Here is a 12,835-nt window from a genome sequence, read left to right as displayed (position 1 = left end):
TTGCTTTGAGGTTCTGGAGAATGTTCTAAAAGTTGGGGATTTCCACCACAAAACAGTTCAAGAACCACAGTATGACCACACCCTTGTCCTTCAGATGGTGGTTCTCTCCGTAGCTGGGTGTGTCCCCCAGAAATTCCAGGAAAGGAGGGCCCCCGCTCGCCCTGGGCGCGGAGTTGAAACCGATGTAAGCTGAGCAGCGAGCTGCCGGCGAGCCGGGACCGCGCGTGCGTGTGTGCGCGCGTGTGTTCCACTCGGCCCAGGGGCGCATCTCTTAGTCCACCAGACACCGGCGCGAAGTCGCGAGGGCCATGGATCAGGCCCCAAGGCTGGCGCGCAGAGAATCCAGCCTCTTTCCGTTTTCTTGTCCTCCTCCCACCCAGCCGCGAGGAGCCAAGTATTCCCTGAGGCGTACGACAGCCCCGGCCCGGCGCTGCCCCTCGTAATGACACGTTAATAAATGTTTTCTTTTATCCGCTTTCACAGGGGCTCGCCCTGGTTTGCAAACACCCGGCTGCCTTTGCTGAAAGCCCAGAGCTCGCCTCTAAACACACACGCACACACTTGCCATTGGAGACGCCGGCTCGGGCCGATTCCCGAGCTAGATCGCTGGAGGAACTGCCCACGCGCCCGGGACCTTCCCACGCCTCTCCGAAGCTCCCTGAAAAATTAACTTGAGCTCAAGCGAAAGCAGAAGCGTTGCCCAGGCATGGGCCGGGAGTGGAAAAGAAAGGAGAGGCCGGCTCCCTTGGTAAAGAGAAAACTCGACTCCAGGTGGTGCTGTCTGCGCGATTTCTGCCCTCCCGAAGCCACCAGAGGTCTGAGGGACACTGGCTGCGGGGGGGGGGGGGGGGGGTGAAGAGCCCACCAGTAACTGCAGAAAGTGCAGCCAATGAGGTGGGGGGGAACTGACCCTGCAGGGGAACAGCGCTGGCTTTGGGTGGAAGCGTAACCCTGAAAATCCTCCATGGTATTCTATCCATTTATAGATATTGAAACCAAGACACAGAGCGTTCCAAGTTATTGGCCCAAGGTCAGACAGTTACAAGCAATGGATTAGGATCTAAACCCAAGAAACCAAGCTCAGGGATAATATCTGAAATTCCAGGCTGTACTTATCTTACAAATCCTCCTTTCCCTGGTGGGATTTTTCTAGTTTCCTGATGGATAGTGTTGTCAAGTGTAATAAGTAAAAATAACAAGGCACCCATGGAGATTAAAAAAAAAAACAAAAACAGAAAAATCTCTACTGTTTATCTAAAGTTCAGACAAATTGTTTTGACTGGGTTGGGGGCTCTAGGCTCCTCTTTGTCCTGAACTTGCTTTTCCAAGCCAGGGGCAGGTCTCACCGTTGGCCAGTGTGCAGTTATGGCTGGATACAGAATGTCGGGGTATTCACTTTTAGGAACAACAACAAAAAGACACCTCCCCCTTTCTTCCAGCATTAGTGCTGCATAAGAAGGGGCCACAATCCCTACAGCATGGTTCAGTGGATGTGTGTGTGTCAGGAAGGGCCACACTTCCCATAGCACTGTTCAGTGGCTCTGTGTGTGTGTGTGTGTGTGTGTGTCAGGAAGGGCCACACTCCCTGGCCACTGTTCAGTGGATGTGTGTGTGTGTGGTGTCAGGAAGGGCCATACTCCCCAGGCACTGTCCAGTGGATGCGGGGGTGTGTGTGTGTGTGTGTGTGTGTGGTGTCAGGAAGGGCCACACTCTCTGGGCACTGTTCAGTGGAGGCGCGTGTTAGGCTGCTCCTGTAACTGAGAACTTCTGAGAATTGGCACTAGAAAGTGTGATGGCTTACACCTGCACTTGGGAGGCAGAGGCAGGAGGATCAGAAATTCAAGGTCACCCTCTACTACACAGCGAGTCAGAGACCAGCTGGAGGTCTAGGAGACCCACTTAAAAAAAAGAAAAAGAAAAGTCTTAAAAACAAAAAATTAAAACAGGTAGAAAAGCAGGTGCAATCAGTTTTGATGTCACGGACACAGCTCACACCTGTGATCCCAGCATTAGGAAGGCTGAGGCAGGAGGATCGCCTTAAGTCAAACCAGGTTATATAGTGAGACTGTCTCAAAAGCGTGCAAACAACACCAAACAAGTTTATATGGTATCTTTTTCTACTCTTTCTCGGCAGCATGTAATATTATATTTACAACACCCCACACTGTGCACCGTGACTTGGGTTCTCCTCCTGGGAAGCACCCTTCCAGCAGGTTCTATGGCCAAGTGAAGAGCATCTGCACCTGGTCATCGCTGGAAATGTTCGTCCACAATCTTTGGAGAACATGGCTGTTCAGAGAGGTTAGGGTCTTGCCCACAGCCCACTATGGATGGGCAGGTGGCTTTCGGTCCCCTGTTCCCTTCCGCCCCACTGCAGAGGCTGTGCCTAGCTTTGGACCAGGTACCTCACTGCAACAATGATTTTTCCAGTGTCTCATGGAAGTCTAGGGCTGGAACCTGCATCCTGTTTGCTTTGAGGTTCTGGAGAATGTTCTAAAAGTTGGGGATTTCCACCACAAAACAGTTCAAGAACCACAGTATGACCACACCCTTGTCCTTCAGACGGTGGTTCTCCCCGTAGTTGGGTGTGTCCCCCAGAAATTCCAGGAGGCTCACAGTCGCCCAGCTGTGTCTGGGCACTGGAGGAAGATAGCACACTCGATTTCTTTTATGTTTTCTTTCTGCTTTGCAATTAAAAGATCTAACGTAGGCACCTGACCCCGCCTCATTCTTTACTGAGGAGGGGGTCAGAGTTTAAGGAACAACAGCTAAGGCACCCGGAGGGTCTGCAAAGTCTCTCCATTCACAGTCTTCCCTAAGTCCTAGTGAACTCCTAACCCTGCTGGCCTCGGCCTCGGGCTGCGGCCCAGGCTCCTTCCAGGTTTCTGAGGACTCCCGGCCCACTCAAAAACTTCTATGACTATCTAAAAATGTGAGGGGCTTCAGCGTCATTTGTCCCCCAGCCTGGGGAGTCATGGTCTCTTCCACAGTTCAACTCTGGCCAGGGTAGGCTAAAACAGAGTCCCCAGACCTTCAGGACTTCCTGAGTCTCCAGTCCCCGCCTTTCTAAGCACATGGTCTAGGCCAGCTTTCTTTCGCATGCCCTGTGCCCCTGATGGCATCCATCACTACAAATGCCCCAGCTGGACAGCTGTGGAGCCTTGCAAGCTCCCCAGGCTGCCAGGCTGTCCCTCCACCTCCATTATTAGTTTAACTTGGACACCCTTTGTTCTGACACCCCATGCCTTGCTTTTCTCCTCTGGGAGTCCCTTGGGAGTTTGTTATACAGGACATCGTGCGTTCTACTCACCCTGTAGGGTCCTTTCTGTTCTTACTCCTTGACTCTCTGGCAATGGTGGGAACCCAGATGCCTCTTTCTGAGACTTTTTGCATCTCAGCCCACAGGTTGAAACCCAGGCAGATTGCTTAAACTTTTTTTTGGCTGCATCTGGGCCCGAGTCGATGGTAGTTTATGGGGGTTATAAAAGACAACCTTTTAACATGTCTCAAACAAATTGGCGTGTAAAGGAGAAACACTAAACGGAGGGACATGGCTGGAGACTGGAGGCTCCAGCTGAGGCCTCACGCTCTGGGCCACAGGTGGCTTTAATAATGCATGCAAGTTTGGCCGTGACTTGCCCCTCTAGGAGAAGCCTGCAGCTCCTCTCCAAGTCGAGATCCATCCCCCCAGCTCCTGAGTCGAGATGGGCTGTGCCAGGCTTTGAAAATAGAAATTTGAGTATCTTGCAAAACAGTATGAATTTGTGGTTTGTTGTGCTGAAATCCTCGTTAGAACCCAAGCTGTCTTGTCAGGAGAAATACCCTGGTATTAGGGAGAAACTGTTTCTATATCTTCAGATATTGTGATAATGAGAGCAGCTCCATAAGTCCCCATTAAAACAGAACACTAATTGTATTTCATGTGGCCTCCCCGGGCCAGCACACGGTCACAGACAGGCTTTACTTCAGCAACACACAGCTATCTGTGCATCGCCACGGCCGTTTCCCTTTAATTACATGTAATTGTATAGTCTAATTTATTCTAACGCCTGACGCCTGAAAGTGCACATTTAGGATCAAGGGCTAGTGTGAGAGGGAGGAGAGTTATAAACCACCATAATTGCCGCGAGCGATCGCGAACCGTGATGGTGTTTACTGAGAACTCTTACCAGGGAAAGCGTGGGACAGTCCCCAGTTAAGATACTCTTCAAAGACCACGGGTCATGGAGACAAATGGACTCATTGTTTGATGTTATACCATTGGTCTGTCTTAGAGAAACAGGCCAGAAAGTTTAAATGCGTGAATCTGTGTCACCTATGTGACCCTGGTAAAGAGGGTGCCCCAACAGTGTGAGGACGGGGGAGCTGGCAGTGAGGGAGCCGAGGCCTCTCTGCAGACAATGTGAAACAAACGGATTTTTCTTTTCATTTTTTTAAATTATCTTCAAGTGTGTCTGTGTGTGGGTATGTGCATCTGTGTGCAGTGCCCTCAGAAGCCAGAAGAGGGCGTCAGATCCCCCGGAACAGGGCATCAGGTCCCCCTGGAGCTGGAGCTTAAAGCAGTTATAAGCAGCCTGATATGGGTTTGGGAACCCAACTTTGATCCTCCGCAAAGGCAGCAGGGGCCATCACTCCACCCCTAGGATCTTTGTCTTGAGGGAAAAAGCACAATCCACTTGTTCGTAAGTGATATTTGATCTAGGGCTTTCTCTGGGACAGTATATCTAGTTTCATTATCAAAATCCAGCAAATCACTTCTGAGCTTTGATTACAGCTCGTAGATTGTGGTTACAGCTCATAGATGGTGGGGCAATGCTCAATGCTATTCCAGGGCGGGTGTCTAACAACTTGGGTTCAGCCATTGACCTCCCTTCTCCCACTCAGTTTTCTCATTTAAGAATGGAAATGGGGGGAGGGCTAGGGAGATCTCTTGTTTGAGAAGATGCTTTCTTTGGAAGCATGAGGATCTGAGTTCACCCCCCAGAATCTATGTAAAAAGCCTGAATGGAATGGCTAAAATAAAAAAACACCAATGATTTTTTTGCTGGAGAGGTTGTGGAGAAAGGGGTACACTCAACCATTGCTGGTGGGAATGCAAACTTGTGCAACCACTTTGGAAAGCAGTGTGGCGGTTTCTCAGGATTCGGGATCAACCTACCCCTGGACCCAGCAATACCACTCTTGGGAATATACCCAAGAGAGGCCCTATCATACAACAAAAGTATATGCTCAACTATGTTCATAGCAGCATTGTTTGTAATAGCCAGAACCTGGAAACAACCTAGATGCCCTTCAATGGAAGAATGGATGAAGAAAGTATGGAATATATACATATTAGAGTACTACTCAGCAGTAAAAAACAAGGACTTCTTGAATTTTGCATACAAATGGATGGAAATAGAAAACACTATCCTGAGTGAGGTAAGCCAGACCCAAAAAGAGGAACATGGGATGTACTCACTCATATTTGGTTTCTAGCCATAAATAAAGGACATTGAGCCTATAATTAGAGATCCTAGGGAAGCTAAATAAGAAGGAGAACCCAAAGAAAAACATATAGGCATCCTCCTGAATATTAACCTTCATCAGGCGATGAAAGGAGACAGAGACCCACATTGGAGCACCGGACAGAAATCTCAAGGTCCAAATCAGGAGCAGAAGGAGAGAGAGTACAAGCAAGGAACTCAGGACCACGAGGGGTGCACCCACACACTGAGACAATGGGGATGTTCTACTGGGAACTCACCAAGGCCAGCTGGCCTGGGTCTGAAAAAGCCTGGGATAAAACCGGACTTGCTGAACATAGCGGACAATGAGAACTACTGAGAACCCAAGAACAATGGCAATGGGTTTTTGATCCTACTGCATGTACTGGTTTTGTGGGAGCCTAGGCAGTTTGGATGCTCACCTTACTAGACCTGGATGGAGGTGGGGGTTCCTTGGACTTCCCACAGGGCAGGGAACCCTGATCACTCTTTGAGCTGACGAGGGAGGGGAACTTGATCGGGGGAGGGGGAGGGAAATGGGAGGCAGTGGCGGGGAAGAGACAGAAATCTTTAATAAATAAATTAATTAATTAAAAAAAAGCCTGGATGCCTGTAATTCGGGTGCTGGGTGGGGGTGGGGCTGGGGAGGGTGATCAGGGAGGACACCTGATATTAATCTCTGGCCTCTGTCTTCATCTAGCTTCATCTAGTACTGGCCACTTTATCTTTTGAGACAGAGTCTCTCACTGAGCCCAGGAATCACCAATTTTCAAGACTTGCCAGGGATCTGGACTCAGGCACACATCTCCCCAGTGCCTCTCTACTCTCCTTTTATGATAAAGTTGTCGAACAGAATCACCGAGAGGACGGTACAGTGGATGCGTGTGAACCCTCCGCTCGAGGCCACAGTTGATTATATTTATCATGTGGGTTGATATGTTGCCGGGTCCCTTGGCAGAAGGCTGCAGACACGGTGACGCCATCACCCCTCCGGACTGGAGCGGGCATCTCCGAGGAATACACTGCTTTCCCAGTTGGCCTTCCCATCATTATGGCATCTAAGGAAATTAACCGTAATTCTGTAATCGCTCCCAGCTTGCTCCCATTAACAGGGCCCCAGAAGTATTTTTTTCTCTGTTTCTCAAGCCCTTTCCTGCCTCGGGCCTTTGCACCTGCTCTGGCCTCTCCTAGAAAACTCAGTAGGTTTCACTCTGCCAGCACAGGGTTCAACTCAGATGCCTCCTCCCCCAAGACTCTTCCCTGAATGCTTTACCTAAAGACAACTTCCTGGCCACTCTTCACCCATCACCCCACGTTAGTATCTTCCTATAATACACCACCAACTGACACCCTTTTATCTCTCCCCTGGTTGGCCTGGAGCACTTTACATAGACCAGACTGGCCTTGAACTCACGGAGATCCACCTCCCACTGCCCTTGTGCTGGGATTAAAGGCACGTGCCACCACATCTAGCTGAGATTTCATTCTTATTTTGTGCCCATGGCCATTGGCTGTGTTCCCTTCCCTGTGCCCCACCAGACACCAGCAGTAGAAGGCAGAGGCTGTGTCTGTCACCGTGATAGTCTAGTGTCCAGAATATCAGCTCCCACACAGAAATCCCTAGACGCTTGATGAATGAATGAATAACCTGTAGATTAGGCTTCCAAACAGAAAGGTGGTAAAAATGATCTGAATCCCTGTATTTAGGGACAGAACCCTGAACTCCAGTACCACAGCTGTCACTCAGCAGCTGTGTGTCACCATGGGCCTCACTTTCCTGCTAATAGGGAACAGTGCCTGTCTGTACCACCTACAGTCATGCATGGAATGGTGTCTGGTTTATACTAGCAGCCTCTCTTGACTTTAAATATTATTTACTTACGTTTGTATGTACGTACGTGTGTGTGTGTGTGTGTGTGTGTGTGCAGACAGAAACCAACTTCCTTTTAAGAAAGATTTATTTATTATGTTTATAGTATAAAGCCTGCATGCATGCCTGTACAGCAGAAGAGGGCACCAGATCTCATTACAGATGGTTGTGAGCCACCACATGGTTGCTGGGAATTGAACTCAGGACCTGTGAAAGAGCAGCCAGTGCTTTCAACCTCTGAGCCATCTCTCCAGTCGCAGAGGGCAACTTTCAGAAACCCATTTTCTCCCTGCCCCATGTGGGCCCCAGGGATCACACTCAGGCTGGCAGGGTTGACAGCCTGTATCTCGATCTGGGGGAACCATGTCACTGGCCCTTAACTCTTCTGATGCACATGAGATGGCTTAGTCAGGGCCCCCGATTTGAAGTCTGCCTGGCTCTTCACTGGCTCACACTGAACTGCCTCCCCGCGGGTCTCTCCTGGGAAAGCTTGCTGGCTGCATGGATGCTGCCCCATTGCTGGCCACATGCTGCCAAGTGACCAACCAGCCAGCTCCACCACTGGCCCAGAGAAGGCTTTGCTGGCTGACAGCTGGCATCTAGTAGGATGGGCCAGCGCCTGTAGTTAAATATTTTGATTCTCAGCCTTGAGGCTACAGTTTGGAGGTTCTCACAGAACTGAGACCTGGCAGCACGCTAAGGAAGGGACAAAGACCTCTCTCCCAGTGGGACAAGGGGGACCCAGCAGTGGGACTCTGCTGTCTCATAGCTCTGGCGGGAATGTTACCTCAGTCCTGGCCTCTAAGCAACAGGTGTTTAACACTGGCTGCTCGTAAGCAGGAACATAGAGGGTTTGCAGCTTAAGTTGTCATGAGCTTAAGTTTCAGCATAAGTTAGGGGATGGGGAGGTGGCTCTGTGGGTAAGAACCCTTGCTGTGTAAGCACACGGACTTTAGCACCCATGCAAGAGGCCGGGTGTGGCTGCGTGGGTGCCTGTAACCCCAGGGCTGAGAGGGCGGAGACAGGAGGATTGCTGGGCTTGCTGGCTGCCGGCCGAGCTCCCGTTCAGTGACTAACAGACCCTTTCTCAAGGGAATAAACCGGAGTGATGGATCAGGCTGCCTGGCATCCTCCTTTGGCCCGGGTGTGCTCCTGGGTGTGTACATCAGCACACACCTGCACACACATGTGTAACACACACAGACACACACAGACCTGCATGTGTATTACATACGTACACACATAGAACAAGAAAAATGAATTAGTAAAGGCAAGAACAGCGTTGGAAGTTAGGACATGGACTCCAACATAGCCAGGAAATACATGTGTAAGGTGGGTGTTTGTTTGGGGTGGGGAGTCAGAAGGGAGAGAGGTCTTTCCAGGGGTCACTTACCCAATGGTGGAGAAAGTGCCCTACTTTTCTTTGGGGAAAATGGTCTCTCCCTGACTTCCTGGTGCCTCAGGTGGGACAGCTTTGAGGATGTTTTTTGTTTGTTTGATTCTCCACAGTGAGGTGTCAGTTAGTAAGGCACCCCGGTGTGTCTGGAGGACCTTTCCAGAGATGAGCAGCTAAGAGGGGAGAGAGCACGCGGCCTACTGTGGCTCCATTCCATAGTCTGCTGACCTGGATGGAGTGAGAAGGGAAAGGACATGGTAGTCTGTCCCTCTCTGTTTTCTGACTGTGCATGGGACGCTGGCAGCTCCTGCATCCTTGATGTCCCTGCCTTGATGAACTGAAATAAATTCTTTGCCACTGAAAAGGGGTGGGGGTGGTGCCTAGAGCCATAGGCATAATATTCTCTCCCTCCCTCATATCCCCCCCCCCTCTCTTTTCTCCTCCTCCCTGGCTGCCATGATCTAAGCAGACTTTGTCTGATGATGGCTTCAACCCTCTGGAACAGTGAGCCAAAAGAAACCCACCTCCCTAAACATATCCTCACTGGTATTTTCACAGTGATGAAAAGCTAGTTAGCCCCCCCCACTCCAGTTTTGCATATGTGACTCAGGGTTGGCAAACTCAGGCTTTCTGCATTCTGACCAGTAATTGATCAGATATGAGCACATGATCCTTTGGTGGACCAATGGGAACAGGCTAGGGATTTTATTTTGCGCATTTGAGGGAGGCTGGCCCTGCTACTCCAGACTAGGGAGCCCCGGGGACCACGATGGGTGGGGAGTGGAAACTGGCAGCTTGAATTAGGGAGGTAGGATTCTAACATGGTCCCCACGGTTCCTAATCCCACTGTCCCCTTGGGTGTGGACAGGACTATGAGCCTAATGGTTCCAAACCAGAATGAGACTGAGGCAGAGGGAGTTTGCAGATGGGATTAATCTCCCAAGTCAGTTGATAGAACTTAATGGAAAGGGATTGCCTACCTGGGCCTCGTTAACCAGGCATAAGTGGAAAGGGTGTTGTTCTTTTTCTAGAAGAATGTCCTCTAGCTGGCCTTAAGGGTGGGGGAGGGATAAATTGTCATCTTCGGAGGCCACATGGTGCAGATTTCCCTGTCTGATGACAAAATTCCGGAATCGTGGGCTGGGGAGTAGCTTGGTTGGTAGAGTGCTCGCCGGGCTTTGATCCCAATGCAGTGCAAAGCCGGAAGTGGCAGTGCATGACTGTAATTCTGGCACTGGGGAGGTTAAAGGCAGGAGGATGAGGAGGTCAAGATTGTTTGAAGTTAGCCTGGGGTAGACAAGACTCTCAGAATGAAAACCCTTTGGAAATCAAAGCTCTACAGTCACGAGGAACTGAATTCTGAGGAGCTGCCATCCCAGTCTGGCCCACTGTCAGCCTGTGATTCCGAGCAGAGGGCCAGGAAGCCCATAGCCAGGCTCCTGGATCTCAGAAGTGTGGGGAAATAAATGGTGTTGGTTTATCCTGTGTGTGGTAACTTATGAGTGCTAGGGAGTGAACGCGGTGTGAACGCCTAGCTCAGTCAGCTACACACGAAGTGAGCCCTTTTGCATGTGGACTTTCAGTTATTTCAGCCTTCAAAACTCTTCTCTTTCCTTCATCTGGCGATGGATAGAGATAGAGACAGAGACCCACATTGGAGCACCGGACTGAGCTCCCAAGGTCCAAATGAGGAGCAGAAGGAGGGAGAACATGAGCAAGGAAGTCAGGACCGCTAGGGATGCACCCACCCACTGTGACAGTGGGGCTGATCTGTTGGGAGCTCACCAAGGCCAGCGGGACTGGGACCGAATAAGCATGGGATAAAACCAGACTCACTGAACATGGCGGACAATGAGGGCTGATGAGAAGCCAAGGACAATAGCACTAGGTTTCGATCCTACTGAATGAACTGGCTTTGTGGGAGCCTAGCCTGTTTGGGTGCTCACCTTCCTGGACCTGGATGGAGGGGGGAGGACCTTGGACTTCTCACGGGGCAGGGAATCCAGACCACTCTTCAGACTCGGGAGGGAGGGGGAATGGAGTGGGGGAGGGGGAGAGGAGTGGGAGGAGGGGGAGGGAAATGGGAGGCGGGGAGGAGGCGGAAATTTTTTCAACAAAAAAATAAATTAAAAAACCTCTCCTCTTCCTGTCTTTTAACCATGTTTCTTTTAAAAAAAACTTATTAATTATTATTACTATTGTGTGTGTCTAGTGTATATAAGGTGCTAGGCATGTGGAGGTCAGAGGACAGGTTTGTGGGCTGTGATTGGACTTTTATTTGGGCCGCCAGCTCACAAAATCAACCTGGAGACTTAATAGTAACTATGAAAGCTTGGCCTATAGCTTAGGCTTGTCCCTAGCTCTTAGAGTTTAAATTAACCCATTTCTATTCATCTGTGTGTTGCTACAAGACTTGTGGCTTTTACCTCTCCTCCTGCCTCTCTCTCTCTCTCTCTCTCTCTCTCTCTCTCTCTCTCTCTCTCTCTCTCTCTCTCTCCCCCCCCGCCTAGTTCAGCCAGTAGAATGTGAGACTCTTAGTCTCAAGGTCATGGCTTCATGCCCCACGTTGGGTGCCGTTTTTAGTTGGACTTTTCTTTGGGCCACCAGCTCACAAAAAAAAAAAAAAACGACATGAAGACTTATTATTAATCACGAAAGCTCAGCCTATAGCTTAGGCTTGTCCTAGCAGCTCTTATAACTTAAATTAACCCATATTTTAAAATCTACATTCTTCCATATGCTTATTACCTCATCTCTATTATGCCCATCCTGGTTATTCCATGTCTGGCTGGTGACTCTGCCTTCTTCCCAGAGTTCTCTCTCTGCCAGGGAATCCTGCCTTGCTATTGGCCATTCAGTTTTTTATTAAACCAACCACAGCTATACATCCTCACGTGGTGTAAAGGAATATCCCACCACAGTAGGCATTCTCTTCTTCCACCTTGTGATCTTGTGTTTGAACTCAGATCCTTGGGCTTGCTCCGGATGACTTTTACCCGCAGACCGTTTTTAAGCCTTGTTTCTTGGCAGATTCACAGGCTTGCATCCATGGATGGACCGATTTCAAATGCCCGATCTATATAGTTACTCACTGAGCCTAAGATCCTTTCTGTCCTAGGACTGAGCTGTGAGCTGTGTCTTCTGTGACTCATAAAGCAGACATCCTACACAGAAGCTGTAAGGGCACACAGTCTGTCTACAGCCTCTGAACTCTTTCTGGAACCTCTGTTGGGCACTTCAGGGCATGAGTGACTGGATAGTGTGGTTACGGGAGGGAACTGTCACACATTTTCCACAACGTAGCAAATGGTTATGTGTTGCCAGCCGCAGAGAGTCTTTGTACATATTCCTTTTCTGCTCAACACCTATTTAAAAACGGCAATGTTATTCTTAGGCTCTGAGCCATAGGAAGCAGAGGAGCTAGATCCGGCCCGTGGGCTGCAGGTGGCTCACTCTGTCTTGGAACACAGACTGGAGGCAAATGCTTGTGCTTGAACCTCAGCTCTGGCCCTGATCTTCTGAGACCCTGAACAAGGACTTTAGGTGCCTTCCCTAGGTAGAAAGGGGGTTCTGGGAGGACCCACCCTTCAAGGCAGCTTGATCAAATGAACTGGCATGCAATGCTCTGGGCATGTTTGGCCAGAGACAGGGCTTCCAATTACTCTTGGCATGGCCATTAAACAGTCCCTTTCCCATCTAGCAAAGTCACAGCCAGGTGAGGCAGCCTCCTGGGTCTGCTGGGTCGGATCATGGGACAGCATCATTGGGTTTCTCTAAATCTCTGGCTCTATCTAGAATGACTCTTGTTGCAGCAGACACCTAATATAGACGATGGATGGGGGCTCCCCTTCGTTCACATCTACAGAAGTCCTGCAGACCTCAGGACGGAGAAGAAGCAGGGTATAGGGGAATTTTTTTTTCTTTTTTTCAAGTCAGGGTTTCTCTGTGAAGCTTTGGTGCCTGTCCTGAAACTAGCTCTTGTAGACCAGGTGGCTTCCAACTCAGAGAGATCTGCTTGCCTCTGCCTCCTGAGTGCTGGGATTAAAGGCATGCACCACCACTGCCTGGCAGGTATAGGAGAAT

The 12,835-nt window shown here is 49.9% G+C and overlaps 1 protein-coding gene across 1 annotated transcript in view; it reads right to left on the bottom strand.

Annotated features, from left to right (window-relative positions):
• Positions 1–665, bottom strand: part of Sulf2 (sulfatase 2) — an 85,696-nt gene extending 85,031 nt beyond the window's left edge. Inside the window, exon 1 of the mRNA XM_005363130.3 lies at positions 566–665. The gene's annotated coding sequence lies outside the window, so the exon portion shown is untranslated. The remainder of the gene's footprint in view (positions 1–565) is intronic.
• Between the last annotated feature and the right edge of the window lie 12,170 nt (positions 666–12,835).

Source organism: Microtus ochrogaster, linkage group LG8 (genome assembly GCF_000317375.1).
Source record: "Microtus ochrogaster isolate Prairie Vole_2 linkage group LG8, MicOch1.0, whole genome shotgun sequence".
NCBI lineage: Eukaryota > Metazoa > Chordata > Mammalia > Rodentia > Cricetidae > Microtus > Microtus ochrogaster.
Note: the sequence above shows the minus strand (reverse complement) of the source record. Positions and strands in the feature narration are given on the sequence as shown.